Source organism: Pan troglodytes, chromosome 11 (genome assembly GCF_028858775.2).
Source record: "Pan troglodytes isolate AG18354 chromosome 11, NHGRI_mPanTro3-v2.0_pri, whole genome shotgun sequence".
Classification (NCBI taxonomy): Eukaryota; Metazoa; Chordata; class Mammalia; order Primates; family Hominidae; genus Pan; species Pan troglodytes.
The window spans coordinates 35763076-35776628 of NC_072409.2; the positions used below are offsets into that span (position 1 = coordinate 35763076).

At 33.1% G+C, this 13553-nt stretch overlaps 1 long non-coding RNA gene across 1 annotated transcript in view; it reads right to left on the reverse strand.

Annotated features, from left to right (window-relative positions):
* Positions 1–13553, reverse strand: part of LOC112204429 (uncharacterized) — a 110579-nt gene that overhangs the window by 4135 nt on the left and 92891 nt on the right. The window contains exon 4 of the long non-coding RNA XR_002938079.2: positions 10188–10271. This is a non-coding gene — a long non-coding RNA (uncharacterized LOC112204429). The remainder of the gene's footprint in view (positions 1–10187; positions 10272–13553) is intronic.

A 13553-nucleotide genomic window follows, 5' to 3' on the forward strand; every position in this document is an offset into this window, starting at 1 on the left:
ACACTGTTTAATTATCATTCTTTTTTTCTACAATAGGTATCACTCAGTGCAGTCATACACACAAAAAAGTTATCTGCTTCAAAATGTCAATAGTCCTAAAGTTGAGAAACCCTAGTTACCATATCTGTGTTCAAACTGTTAATGGCATAACCTGAGCCACGTGGCACCAAAGTTAGGTTACCTGCGGCAAATCTTTACAAGTCTATAACAACCTCAATTCTTGCCTCCTCAGAAGAAAGAATTTGACTGAGGGACATAAGGCAGAAGAAGAGCAGGAGTGAACGTTTATTAAAAAGCTTTAGAGCAGGAAGGAAAGGAAGTAAAGTATACCTGTAAGAGGGCCAAGTGGGAGACTTGAGACATCAAGTGCGTGGTTTGACCTTCTGACTTGGGGTTTTATTAATATATGTAGGCACACTTCTTGGGTCTTGTGTTCCTTCTCCCCGATTCTTCTCTTGGTGTGGGCTGTCCACATGCCCAGTGGCTGCTAGTGCTTGCAGAGGTAATAGGCGCACTGTGTTTAACTGAAATTGTACGCTTGCTCACTTGAGGAGTACTTCCCTTACCAGTTGAATGTCCCTAGGAAGTCATATATCAGTTAATTTCTGCTATTTTGCCTCTTAATGTGTATGCTTGAGCCCATTTGCCCAACTCCTGAGATCTTATCAGGAAGCTGCTGATCACCAGTTTCAGATGTTTTCTATCTGTTGGGAGACTGCCGTTCCCTTGCACCAGCTGTGACTGATTATTATTTTAGAGAGACAGTTAACAACCGCCTGACCATCATCTAATGGTCACCTGACATTCCTGTTAGGAAGAGGCCTCTCTTGCCCAGCTCATGTCTGCAGCTACCCACTGTAACAAAACCACATGGAAAAATGAGGTATTTTCTTTAAATTAACTCTTTTAAATTGTTGCTATTGATAATTAATCAAAGTTTAGAAGTCAGATTATTTGGTAATTTATAAATTGACTACTATTCTAGAGCAAAGATTTATTTTGAGTGTTTTTCAAACATTTGAAATGAGTTTTACATCTTCACTGTGAGTCTAAGGATTTAAATAAATTTCTAAATTATTTGATTCTGAGTTGTCATTGCATAGATAATGATTCCAACCCTTCAGGGTTATTGTGAGAAGAATGTGTAATGTGCATAAGGCACCTAGCACACAGTATATGATCAATAGTCACTGTCATTGTATCTTTTTATTTTAATCACTGCCATTGTTAAATATAAATGCTATAAAAAATTATCAGCATCCCAGGTAAAAGGTATCAGGTATGCTAAGGTCCTGAGTTTCAGAAGAGGTTTCATTTTAATTATGTAGGTTGTTGACAAACTGTGGCCAAGTGTTAAATATTACTTTTGTTTCTGTTCGCAGAATTGTATTAGTCCTTTATCTAAAACTTACATGACCTGATTTTATAGGTCTTCATTAGCTTGATTTTTATAATTACTTTTTAATTTGGAAAATGAAAGTAATGCAGCTTAATATTCCTTAAGTGCAAAAATGATGACAATAGTAGCTACTTTATAAGGTTACTGCGAGTATCATATCAGATAACATAAGCAAAAGTGCTGTGTGACTCTGACACATTTTCTACATTCAAGTCATCACAAGTTCAGACACTACTATTCCTAGATTTTTTTGACAGATTTTAGATGATGTGTGGAAGACATACTGAGTAGAATTTCTTTCTACAATTTTTGAGTAAAAGTCTTGAATTACAATGGCAAACACATATATAAAAGAAAGCAAATCAAGGGATATTACTTGAAATGATGAATTTCAACAGATTTAATGACGGATAATTTTAAATTACTTTTGCAGGTTTTGTTTGCAAGTTCTTCATTGACCATACTTAAATCTTTGTAATTTCATCCAGTTTTAGTCAGAACATTGCTCAGATATATTTCAGTCACAGTACAAATTCCGTTGTATGTCAAAATCAAATGATAAATAACTTGTAAACCTTTTAGCCACAGATTTGCAGTTTATGCTGTCGTATGACTGTGTGTGCATGCTAGGAAGCAATTTTTATTTCCTATAATTTATTTTGATAATTATTAAGTTCGAACAAAATATCTCCAAATTTTGCAATGGACATTTTTGTATTCTGCTATGCTAATAACTACCTTGTGAAACAACCACAGTCATATAATTTTGGAAAATATTTAGATGTTTGAAATTAAATGGGTTTCTTTAATTTAGGAGCTCTCAGAACATTTATTATGTTGATATGTGTGGTAAATATCAAAAAGATTTCTAGCGAACATAGGTCTTCTCCCCACAAAGTTCCTTCCACCTCTTTCACTTCGTGTTGTAAGTAGGTTCCGGCATCCTGTGTGCTCTGGTAGCCTAAGCTGATCATAGTCATCTTATCTTTCTTGTTTGAGTCATAGAACTAAGTCAATGATTGCATGATATTGCCTTTAGATAGACATTCATTTATAAATGGGCATGGGATTTAATGAAATGTAACAGTTTCCTGAGGTCTTTGTGATTATTTTAATTGCTAATAGCTCTCCAGGAAGAGATGCTATATACTTTTTGTTAATCTGTTTTTGAATCTTGTTCAGAAGTATGAGACATTTCTCTGACTACTAGCCTGAGGATAGAGGAAAAATCATAGAGAAGTAAACCAAAATAAATTCTTTAGAATTAATTCAACCTTGAAGCTTATCGTTGGACTTCTAGTGTTGTGAGATAATACATTTCCTTATATTTAATTTTATCTGATTTCTGTTGATGGCTGCCAAAGATATTTTACCATTGTGATGTAAAAGGGTAATAGGTTCAAAATTTTTGACAATGCAATATTGTTGTTTAGACAATCCACTGATAGGGCAAACTTTTGAAAATCTAGTATAGGAAGAAAAGAGTGGTTTATATAGTGTCAGCTGATCTGGGTTTGAATGCTTTCTAATTCATTACTAATTTGACTTGGGAGATAATATAATCTATATATAATTAATATTTCTCTGTAATAAAATTATGATAATAAAACTCCCCATATTATCATAAAATTGTTATAAGGATAAGTGAAATATGTTAAATTACCAATAGTGCTTAACAAATAGTATGTGCTCACTACATTTCATCCGTTATAATGATTATTATTTTATCATAATTAAATATTGCTTACTATAACATATAATAAATATTAATCTGACCAGATCATTAAAGCTATCAAGATACTTTTCTTGTGTCCTCATTTAATATATGCTGCTCACATTCCAGAAGAGTGAAGCATAACAATAAAAACAAAAAAAAAAGTCCCTGAAGAATATTCTAAAGTCTTATAAAATTTAATATTAATCGGTATTAAAAATTTCAATGGGCCTACTTTATGATAAGAAAATTCTCTTAAAATGATCTCTAGCTAGTCTTCAGATATTGAACATAAAGTCTTAGCATCATAAAATCTAATGTTAAAAATGTCTTAATAGAAAGCTTAGAGGGCTTAGCCTGACTGGAGAAATAGACTGTTTAGTACCTCTTACAGAATCTGATTATTTTCAACGTAGAGCATTCACAGGCAATATATTTCCTTATTACACAACTCTAAGTGTTTAAAAAAATTATTTCGAACTATCCTCTGAAGTTCACAGAGAAAAAAACATAAATATATGGCCTATAGGAATATCCAACTGAACCCTTTCCATTTGTGAGACACCAGGCTAATCATTGTAAGTTCATTACTTTAGTTAAATATCTCCAAAGCTCTATAAGATAGATACTACTGTCATTTCTATTTTACATCTAAGGAAATGGGGATTTCAAGAGACTCAAATTGCCATAAGGCAAACGGTTAGTAACTTGATTTTAACTCATGCATGTGTGCATCTTAAGTATCTGATCTTAATTTACAACCAATGGTGCAATTCATAAATAATTAAACAAATATTTTGAATGCCATTTGTATATTTACTATTTGCTTCCTCGTGGGGAAAGGAACTATCACTTAGACTCAATTTAAATAAGTGACGAATAAAAATGGAAATTGCAACTTGAACAACTTCGCATAGCTAAGACACAATGGAATTGATACTTTACAAAAAGTGATTAGAAACCATATTTCAAGACAAACATAACTTCAAAGAAACAGAAAAACTAAAGGCAAAGAGATGAAAAATTAATGATATTAGTTGGTTAGTCAATCAGATGATTACTCTTTTAATTACATCTAAACACAACTTTGAATATGATGTATCAATGATAATGTAAAGATAGAAATTATTCTTTAAAATAATTTCAACCATTTAAATGGATATCTTTCCAAATAGTCAATGCTTTTAGTTAATTTTTAGTTAGTTAATTTTTTAGTATATCACACATACTGTTAGAATAAATTTATAGACTATTTTTGATATATTGTTTCACTGAATGCTTCCTACATGTAGCATCTCATTTAATTATAACAAACCATTTTACCAACAACAGCTATCCTGACATTTGCCATGTCATATATAATTATTGTTTTCAATTATAATATGTTCCACAATAAAAGAAAAGGAAGATCTGAGGAACTGTTTTATATAATAGATGCCTCAGAAAGATAACAGGTAAATGCAGTAAGTGATTCTGGATTAGCTCCAGGATTGGAAAAACAGAAGAAATTTAAAACACAATATTGGAACAATAAAATAAATTTGTATACAGGATCTAATATGGATAATAGCATGGCATTTATATTAAATATCTTGATTTTGATAGTTATATTGTGGTATATAATAGAAAAACCTCAATCTTAGTAAATACATAGTGAAGTACTAAGGAATAAATGAGTACTATGTTCCTAACTTACACTCAAATGATTTTAAAATATATACACAAAATCATATACTCTTAGAGTGAGGAAGAAAGTGAGAGAAGAGAGAAAACAGAAAAAAGAGAATAATGATAAATGGGAAACTTTATAATTGGTGGCTCTGGATAAAGGATATATGATTTATATACACTATTTTTGTAACTTTTCTATAAGTCTAAAATTATATCAAAAATTTACATGTGCACACACACATACAATGAGTTACTCTTGGTATCTTATTATGTATAAAATTAAGCTATCAATGCCTTGCTTCTTACAATATTGAGAGAATTAAATAAAATAACCTACCTAGTCAAATAGTGTTATGTGTTGAAATAGCAAGTGTTCTGTATGTTTATTTTACAATTAAATAAATAATGATTGAATATTTAAGGAATTTATCAAAGAGAACATTGCCAGAAAATAGCACAGCTATGCCTTAGAATGCATGTTTACCAATCTCATAACCAGTGTAGTTATTTTAAAATTTAATTTGATGCTGGAAAATCTGTACACAAAAAGAGTGATATAATTCATTGAAGAGAATGAGTTAATCATTTTGTGAAGTTCTGCACATTTTGCTTGATTTATTGCTGTCTAGGTTATTCCAAATAGAATTAGTAAATAATGACAGGTTTCTCAATATTTTGAATACTTTCGTTAATTCACTAGAACCAATTTTGAAACAATTACCTGAAGATACTGCAGCACTGTGTTATACTTTCCTCCATTTAATGGCATATGTAAAAATAAGAAACAAAACAAAAATGAGAATAAATAAAACTGACCAAAATAATCTAAAATTCTAGCATGAAATATTTTACTATTATTCTAATTCCTGGTTTTAATTAAAATGAATTTTGTAAGTAAGTTATCTGCAATATAAGAACATTATTTTGTATATAACCAGTCATTTTTATATCTAAAATATAAATATTTATACTTCTTGTTATCTAGTTCCAGTCTATATTAAATTTTCTCAGATATATGTGCATGCATGTGTGTGTTCTTGTGTGTATCATAATGTTTTTCAGTTTTTATAGGATTACTCTACTTTTTCTCATTACATTTTTCACAGGATGGATTTTTCCTAACAGAACAATTTACTGATGTAAACCACACCTTTTCATTAGCATTTTGAAAACAAATTCTTTGAATCAGAGAAAGATAATAAATATTAAATATGTCAGTTTAGGACAAAAAAAAACAAACTAAAAGAGAAACCAAGGAAAATTAGATATATGAGATCACATACAAAAGCAGTGAAATTGTAAAGTATAAGTTTGATATTATTAAGACTTAAATATACCTTAATTTGCAATTAATCCTTTATAAAAATGAAATATCTATCATATGCTTCACAATCAATATAGAATATGAAGAAATAACATAACTCAATAAGGGAATAAAGCTTCTAATGCAGACATCAGTGAAAAATGTGATATTTTGTGGGAAAAATGTAAAGTAGAAATTGTGTGTATTGTATTAGTCAGGTTTCTCTTAGAAGGACAGAACTAATATATATATATATATAGGAATTTATTAAGTATTAACTTACATGATCAATAGGTCCTATAATAGGTTGTCTGCAAGCTGAGGAGCAAGGAGAGCCAGTCCAAGTCTAAGAACTTGGAGTCTGATATTCCAGGGCAGGAAGCATCCAGCATGGGAGAAAGACGTAGGCTGGGAGGCTAGGCCTGTCTCTCCTTTTCACGTTTTTCTGCCTGGTTTATATTTGCTGGAAGCTGATTAGATTGTACCCACCAGATTAAGGGTGGATCTGCCTTCCCCAGCCCACTGACTCAAATGTTAATCTCTTTTGGCAACACCCACACAGACACACTCAGGATTAATACTTTGTATCACTCAATCCAATCAAGTCGACACTCAGTATTAACCATCACATGTATAATATGTATGTGTGCGTGCACTATTCAAACAAAAATCTTCTCAATAACAACACTTTATAATATGTCACACTTTATTTTAATGGAATAAATGCTGCCCTTGCTTTCCAAAGATGATTGTTGGTATTGTATGGGTGAAATGACATGAGGCCTATATTTTTCTTTAAAATACGTCAGAAGATTAAATAAACTAAACTTATAAACTAAACAACCTCAAACTAGCAGATGCTACACAAAATTTGTTGGTCGAGTGGCAGGAAAAATCTGAGAATAACAAATATAAGCAGAACCCAGAAACACTTTTCCAGAATAAAAGAATAAATGGAAATAATGGGCATTACTCTAAGCATTTATGAGAAAGAGAGAAGGTTGGGGGGCATCCATTGGAGAGCTGGGGAAAGTGAATATAAAACCTATTCTCAGATCTAAAGATTCCCCCGCCCCTTCTTCTCTGTATTGAATTCTCATACTTATGATTGTCTTTAGAACATCTAATCATTATGATTGGCTAGAAAAAAATAAATTAGAACTGCTGCATCTACATATGATCTTCCACATAAAATGCTGAAAACACTGCTGCAAACATAACAATTTTGGATTTATAAAATATAAAACAAAAGTCTATTTTAAGGCATTAGAAAGCTCATGAAATGAGGAACACAGAGGCAAAGGTTTTGAAGAAGTGAGAACATCAAAGAGGTATGCTGAAATCGTGAAGCTACATTGCTCCTGGGAATATTTTCCATTTGTTTCATAGAGACAAAAAAGAATGGTGTATAGAATGAAAATTTAAGTTTTCCCTTACAAATAAATGTCCATGTTTCAAGAAAGTGGGGAAGGTTGGTAATGTGAAAATAAGTAATTCAAAATCTATGCTGTTGGAACATTAAATTATTTTGAGCCTTAACAAAGTATGATTATGGGGCCTGAGTCACCTGACAAGTATCTGTAACCTAGGCAGTTGTAACCTTTGTCTCTCTAATTATGAATTAGCCTTTTTCCTTACCTACATTATTTTGGAAAATGTTGTAAATGACTAAAGGGTGCCAGGGAAGACTCCTTCCCCCTTCACTGTTGATCTTCATTATATATTATCTTTCATTTTACCCAACTTACACAATGATTTCATGAATATCACCTCGTCTTAAGATGAAATGTTAAATACAATCTTTCAAATTAAAAAAAAAAGCAAGCTGCAGGGAAAATAAGACAAACTGTAACTTATTAAATTGTTATATTTCATAAACCAGCCAAGGATAGAAAATGTATAATCCTACTAAATATTTTTGTTTTCTGCCTATATAAGCAAGACCTTGACTTTTAACTTTAGATCACTGATCCCATTTCTCTGGAGTATGTTTTTTCCTGATGGGCATCCCCAGCTCTTCTCTTGAATAAATTCTTTAAACCTGGATTATGATTTTGTTTTAATCATTCCAGGTTGACAGTAGTGAACCAAAATCAGAAAAGAATGTGGAGGGCTATGTCTCATAAACAGGTGATTAAAAGGTAGACAGAACCCAGGCCTAAACTAACTTTGTCTCTAATTAGATAGAAGTGATTCAGCAACACTTTATTGTTCTAGAACAAGAAAGAGTATATCACCTCCAGGGGAAGACAGTATTATCTAGATACTGTATAATTTTGGATATGCAATGGTATATCACTCAAAAAATGCTAGATATTGCAAAAAGAAGATCATATGAATGAAAAAGAAATAAAAAGACAATGGGTAATCCATATATTGGAATAGTAAAAAAGATTTTAAATAACTTATAATTATGTTCAAAATATGAAATCAAGGAGGACATAGATAAGAACATGAAAAATCTTACGAGAAAATTGGATTCTATAGAAAGCAATCAACAAGAAAAAATATCTGGAATGAAAGAATAAGGACTTGTTAAAGTCTGCTTCTCCATGAAAAAAAAAGAGAATATTGAAAAAAAAAAAGAGTAAAAACTGACTTTTCCAGAATTTCAAATTAAAGATTTACAACAATCCAAAAAAAGCGATATTAAAAATAAAATGGCTGAATCCTGGTAAGATTAGAAAGCTTTGTGATGTTTAACTTACCCTAAAATCACCTGTCCCCAGTTCTGCAGTAGCCATAAAAAACAAAAGAACAAAAACTTTATAACAATGGTGGTTTTGGAAAACAGCAGCCTGCTAGTCATTGGAGGAGCAGAATGTATTTAAATCGTCTCTCAGATAATTATCACTATTCACCTGTTGGCAGCTCTCTGAAAATGCCTTATTCTCACAGATTGTTTTTATTTGACCTTAGAGTTTCCTTTATGCAAACAGTCCTGTCTTCAGTGCATTTGTAGAAAACAATCAATGACAACTGTTTAATATTAAACCTGCTTGAGGTGGCTACAACAGCTGTTGCTAACAAGATGCTAGCTGAAACACTTGAAAGAAGTAGTAGGAGAATAAGATTTCCATAGAAAGCTTTGTAAAGCTCTGATTTACTCCTGAGAATGTAGAATACTGCACACATGTTCAGGGCTGTGTACATGCCCAGCAAAAGCGTGATTTTTTAAAAACTGATGCATAAGAGATGTACATAGTTTTGGGCTACATGTGACAATACATTTATATAAGTTTTAAAGCTCAAATCTTTGTACTTTGGGATATCTATTACCATAAATATTTGTTTTTTCTTTATGCTAGAACTACTCAAATTATTTCCTCTAGCAATTTTGAATTATATAATAGATAATTAGAATCTATAGTCACCCCACTAAACTAAGTTTTATTTCTTCTATCAAACTGTATATTTAAGCCAGTTAAAAAATCTGTAAAACATGTGAAAAGACACATCACCAAAGAAAGTAGACAGTTGGCAAATAAGCATATGAAAGACATTCAACTTCATATGTCATTTATGGAATTACAGATTTTAAAAATGAGATACCTAAACAAGTACTAGAACATCTAAAATCCAAAAACACTATAATACCAAATACTGAAGAGGATTGAAGCTACAGACATTCTAATTCATTACTGATGGGAATGCAAAATGGTACAGCCACGTTAAGTTGCCAGTTTCTTACAAAGCTAAGCACATCATCATGTGATGCACCATTGGTTCTCATTGTTTTACCCATCATGAGTTGAAAACTGATGTCCACACAAAAACCTGCACATGAAGGTTTATAGCAGTTCAATAGGTGAAGGGATCAATAAACTTTGATACACCTATGAAATGGAATATAATTGAGCAATACAAAAATGAGCTACCAAGCCATGAAAATACAATGAGGTACTTTAAATGTATATTGCTTTGTGGAAAAAGCCAACCTGAAAAGGCTGCATACTTGGAAATGTAGCAGTGATGGTCACTCCTGTGGCCATCTTGGTTTGGGCTGACTTCTTTACTGCAAACTGTTTTATCAGCAATGTCTTTATGACCTGTATCTTGTGCCAGCCTCCTGTCTCATCCTGTGATTTAGAATACCTTACCCGTCTGGGAATGCAGCACAGTAGGTCTCAGCCTCATTTCACCCAGCTCCTTTTCAAGATGGAGTTGTTCTGGTGTAAAAGCCTCTGACAAAACAATATGGACAATTACAAGGTCAGTGATTGCTAGAGCTTGAGGGGAGAAAAAGAGATAAATAGGTGAAACACAGGATTTTTAGGATAATGAAAGGATTCGATTCTGTATGATACTGTCATGGTAGATACATGTATATTAACCATGTTTTCTAGTTTTTGAGTCGGATATTTTGACACCTGGGGTCTTGTTGACTAGGACAGTACTGCTCCTCTTAGGGTTAACAGATTCCTGGAGAGAGTAAGGAATTCTCCTGTGTGCCTGTGCTTCATATGCAAACTAACCAATTCAGAGTCCATACTCCCCACCCACTAGCTTTATTGGGCTATTACACTTGTGACACTAGTTCCCTTCCTTGACATCAGATCCCTTCCCTAGGCATCAGACACCTAGAGGCATCCCTTATACCCGAGATACTGGTGAAATTATTTAAACTATCCAATCTTAAACTTCATTATCCTGTTTACACTGCCTCCCCCATTTCTTCCCACAAAAATCATAAGACTTTCAATTAGTTTGCCTAGCTTTCCCTCTCTGCCTGCAACTGAGTTTGGTGTTCTCCCCTGTGACCATACCTTGCTTACCTTCCTCTTGGGAACTGTAATAAACTATCTTTTTAATAGCAATCATCTACGGATCTGCTGCCCTCACCACATCTGAGTAAAACCAAAATCCCAGGAACACTTTAATGCAACATGACACAATGCATTTGGCAAAACCCACAGAACTACACAACTCAGAGTGAACTCTAGTGTAAACAATGGACTTTGGTTAATAATGATATATCACTTTTGTATCATTAATTTCCACAAATGAGCCATACCAATGTAAGACATGAACAGTAGGAGAAACTATAAACCAGGGAGAGGGAATTCTGTACTTTTAAAAATTTTTTCTGTAAATCTAACTTTAAGAAATAAAATCTATTAATTTTTAGAATTACATCTATTCTTAGAAATAGACAATCTAAGAAATGGGAGAAAATATTTGCAATTAATATCTTCAATAAAGAACTTGTATGCAGGACATAAAAGACCACTTACAACTCAAAGTTTAAGACAGATAGTCCAATTGTAAAAGGGCAAAGCATTTACATAGAAGTATTTTTCAAAGTAGACAAACAAATGGCCAATAAACACATGGGAAATGCAAATCATTAGTCATTAGGGAAATGCAAACTAAAATCATATTGAGGTATCATTTCATATCCAATTGGATAGCTAAAATCAATGACTATATAGAAAATAACATGTTGTGGAAAGGATATAGAAGTATTAGGTTTGGAGCAGTGGCTCATGCCTATAATCCTAGCACTTTGGGAGGCTGAGGCAGGCAAATTGCCTGAGCTCAGGGGTTCAAGACCAGCCTGGGAAACGTGCTGAAACTCTGTCTCTACTAAAATACAAAAAATTAGCCGTGTGTGATGGTGTGTGCCTATAGTCCCAGATACTTGGGAGGCTGAGGCAGGACAACTGCTTCAACCCAAGAGGCAGAGGTTGCAGTGAGCCGAGATAGCACCACTGCACTCCAGCCTGGGCAACAGAGTGAGACTGTCTCCAAAAAAAAAGAAATATTAAACTATGTGTCATTACTAGTGGCATAGTAACATGTTAACAGCCATTTTGGAAAAGAGTTTTGCAGTTCTTCACAATGTTAAAAATACAGTAAGCATACTACTCAGCAGTTGCAGTCTGAGGTATATATCCAAGAGTACTGAAAATATATATTCAAAGAAGAACTTGCACACAAATGTTTATAACAGCATTATGCATAATGCTGAAAAGTGAAAATGTTCCAAATGTCCACTAACTGTTAAATAAATATAATGTGATATATCCAAACAGTGAAATATTATTCAACAATAAAAAAGAAGGAATTGTTGATACATACTGAAACAAAAATGAACCTTGAAAATATGTACACTGTATTGTACAGTTTAAAAGGATAAATTTGTGGTATGTGAATTATATCTAAAAGCTGTTATTAAAAAGAGCATCAAATAAAAATTCTAGAAGTAAAAATGGCAATGACTAAAATTTAAAAATAGATCACGTTTAATAGTCATTTATTGAAACTTTTTCCTATTGAAATGGCCTCGTTGTCTGGAGTGATACCTGAGGTTCAGTGTTCCACAACCATGGAAAAAAAGGACGTGGACACACAAGAGTAAGGTAAAGAGTGGAAGTTTAATAGGCAAAAGAAAGAAAAGAACTCCCTCCTGCAGAGAGAGGGGTCCTGAACGGGTTGCCGGTTTCGGTTTCGGGGTGAAATGCAGGGGGTTTTAGAGATAAGCTTGAGGAGGCGGTGTCTGGTTTACATGGGGCGTGCAAGATTGGTCAGATCAGGTGTGTTCTTTGCATGAGGAGCGAAATACTGGTTAGGACTAGGTGTGCCATTTGCATAGGGCATGAATTTCTGGCCTCCCCCAGCCTACACTTTTATTATGCAGATGGGTTCGCTGCCTGGCTGGTACCATGTTGCCCATTCCTTTACTGTACACGTGGTAACAAAAAAGGGAAGATGGAGCCTCCATGTTGGACATGCCTGGCCACCAGGTAGCTCTTTTCTATTGGCGCAGCTGCCGCATTCCCTCATGCAAGCTTCCGGCTTCTCTATGTTCGCATTTCCATTTTTCAGGCTGCTCTTTGTTAGGAGAAAAAAAAAAAAAAAAAAGTGCTCGAGCTGCTTTTAGTTAGAAGGGAAGCATTGCCAAGGACTCTTTTACTTTCACTATCTGCCAAAATAATTTATTTCTATCTCCTGTATCGCTATGAGATCAGGAACTAGACAATACCTAAAATTCTCCCACCCTCTCCCCTGCCTTTTTTCTTTCAAAGCTCTACTGGTGTTCTTTAAATTAGGCCAAAGAAATGTAAATCATAAGGATTAAAAAGGAAAAAGAAAACCCTGTGGCTATTATCATAAAACATGATTATTACATAGTAAGATAAAATAATCTGTAGTCAGACAATTAAAACTAAATAAGTGCAAATGTCATATGGATAAGTGGTTAAGAATTAGAGGGGATAAAAATAAGAGAATAGAGAGGAAACATGAAAAATAAGTTTATTAGTTCCTTTAGGTAGTATGCGAGAATAAATACAACATTTTAAACTGACAAATTAATAGGAGTAATCATATTCAATAAAATAGCATCAAACTATTATTTGCTACACAGAATCAGGAGAAAACAAGCAGAGAGAAAGGAGCAAGATGTAGTAAGAAAATGTTGATCATAATAGGTAACCAAGAGATATGGCAAAAATCGGTTAAAT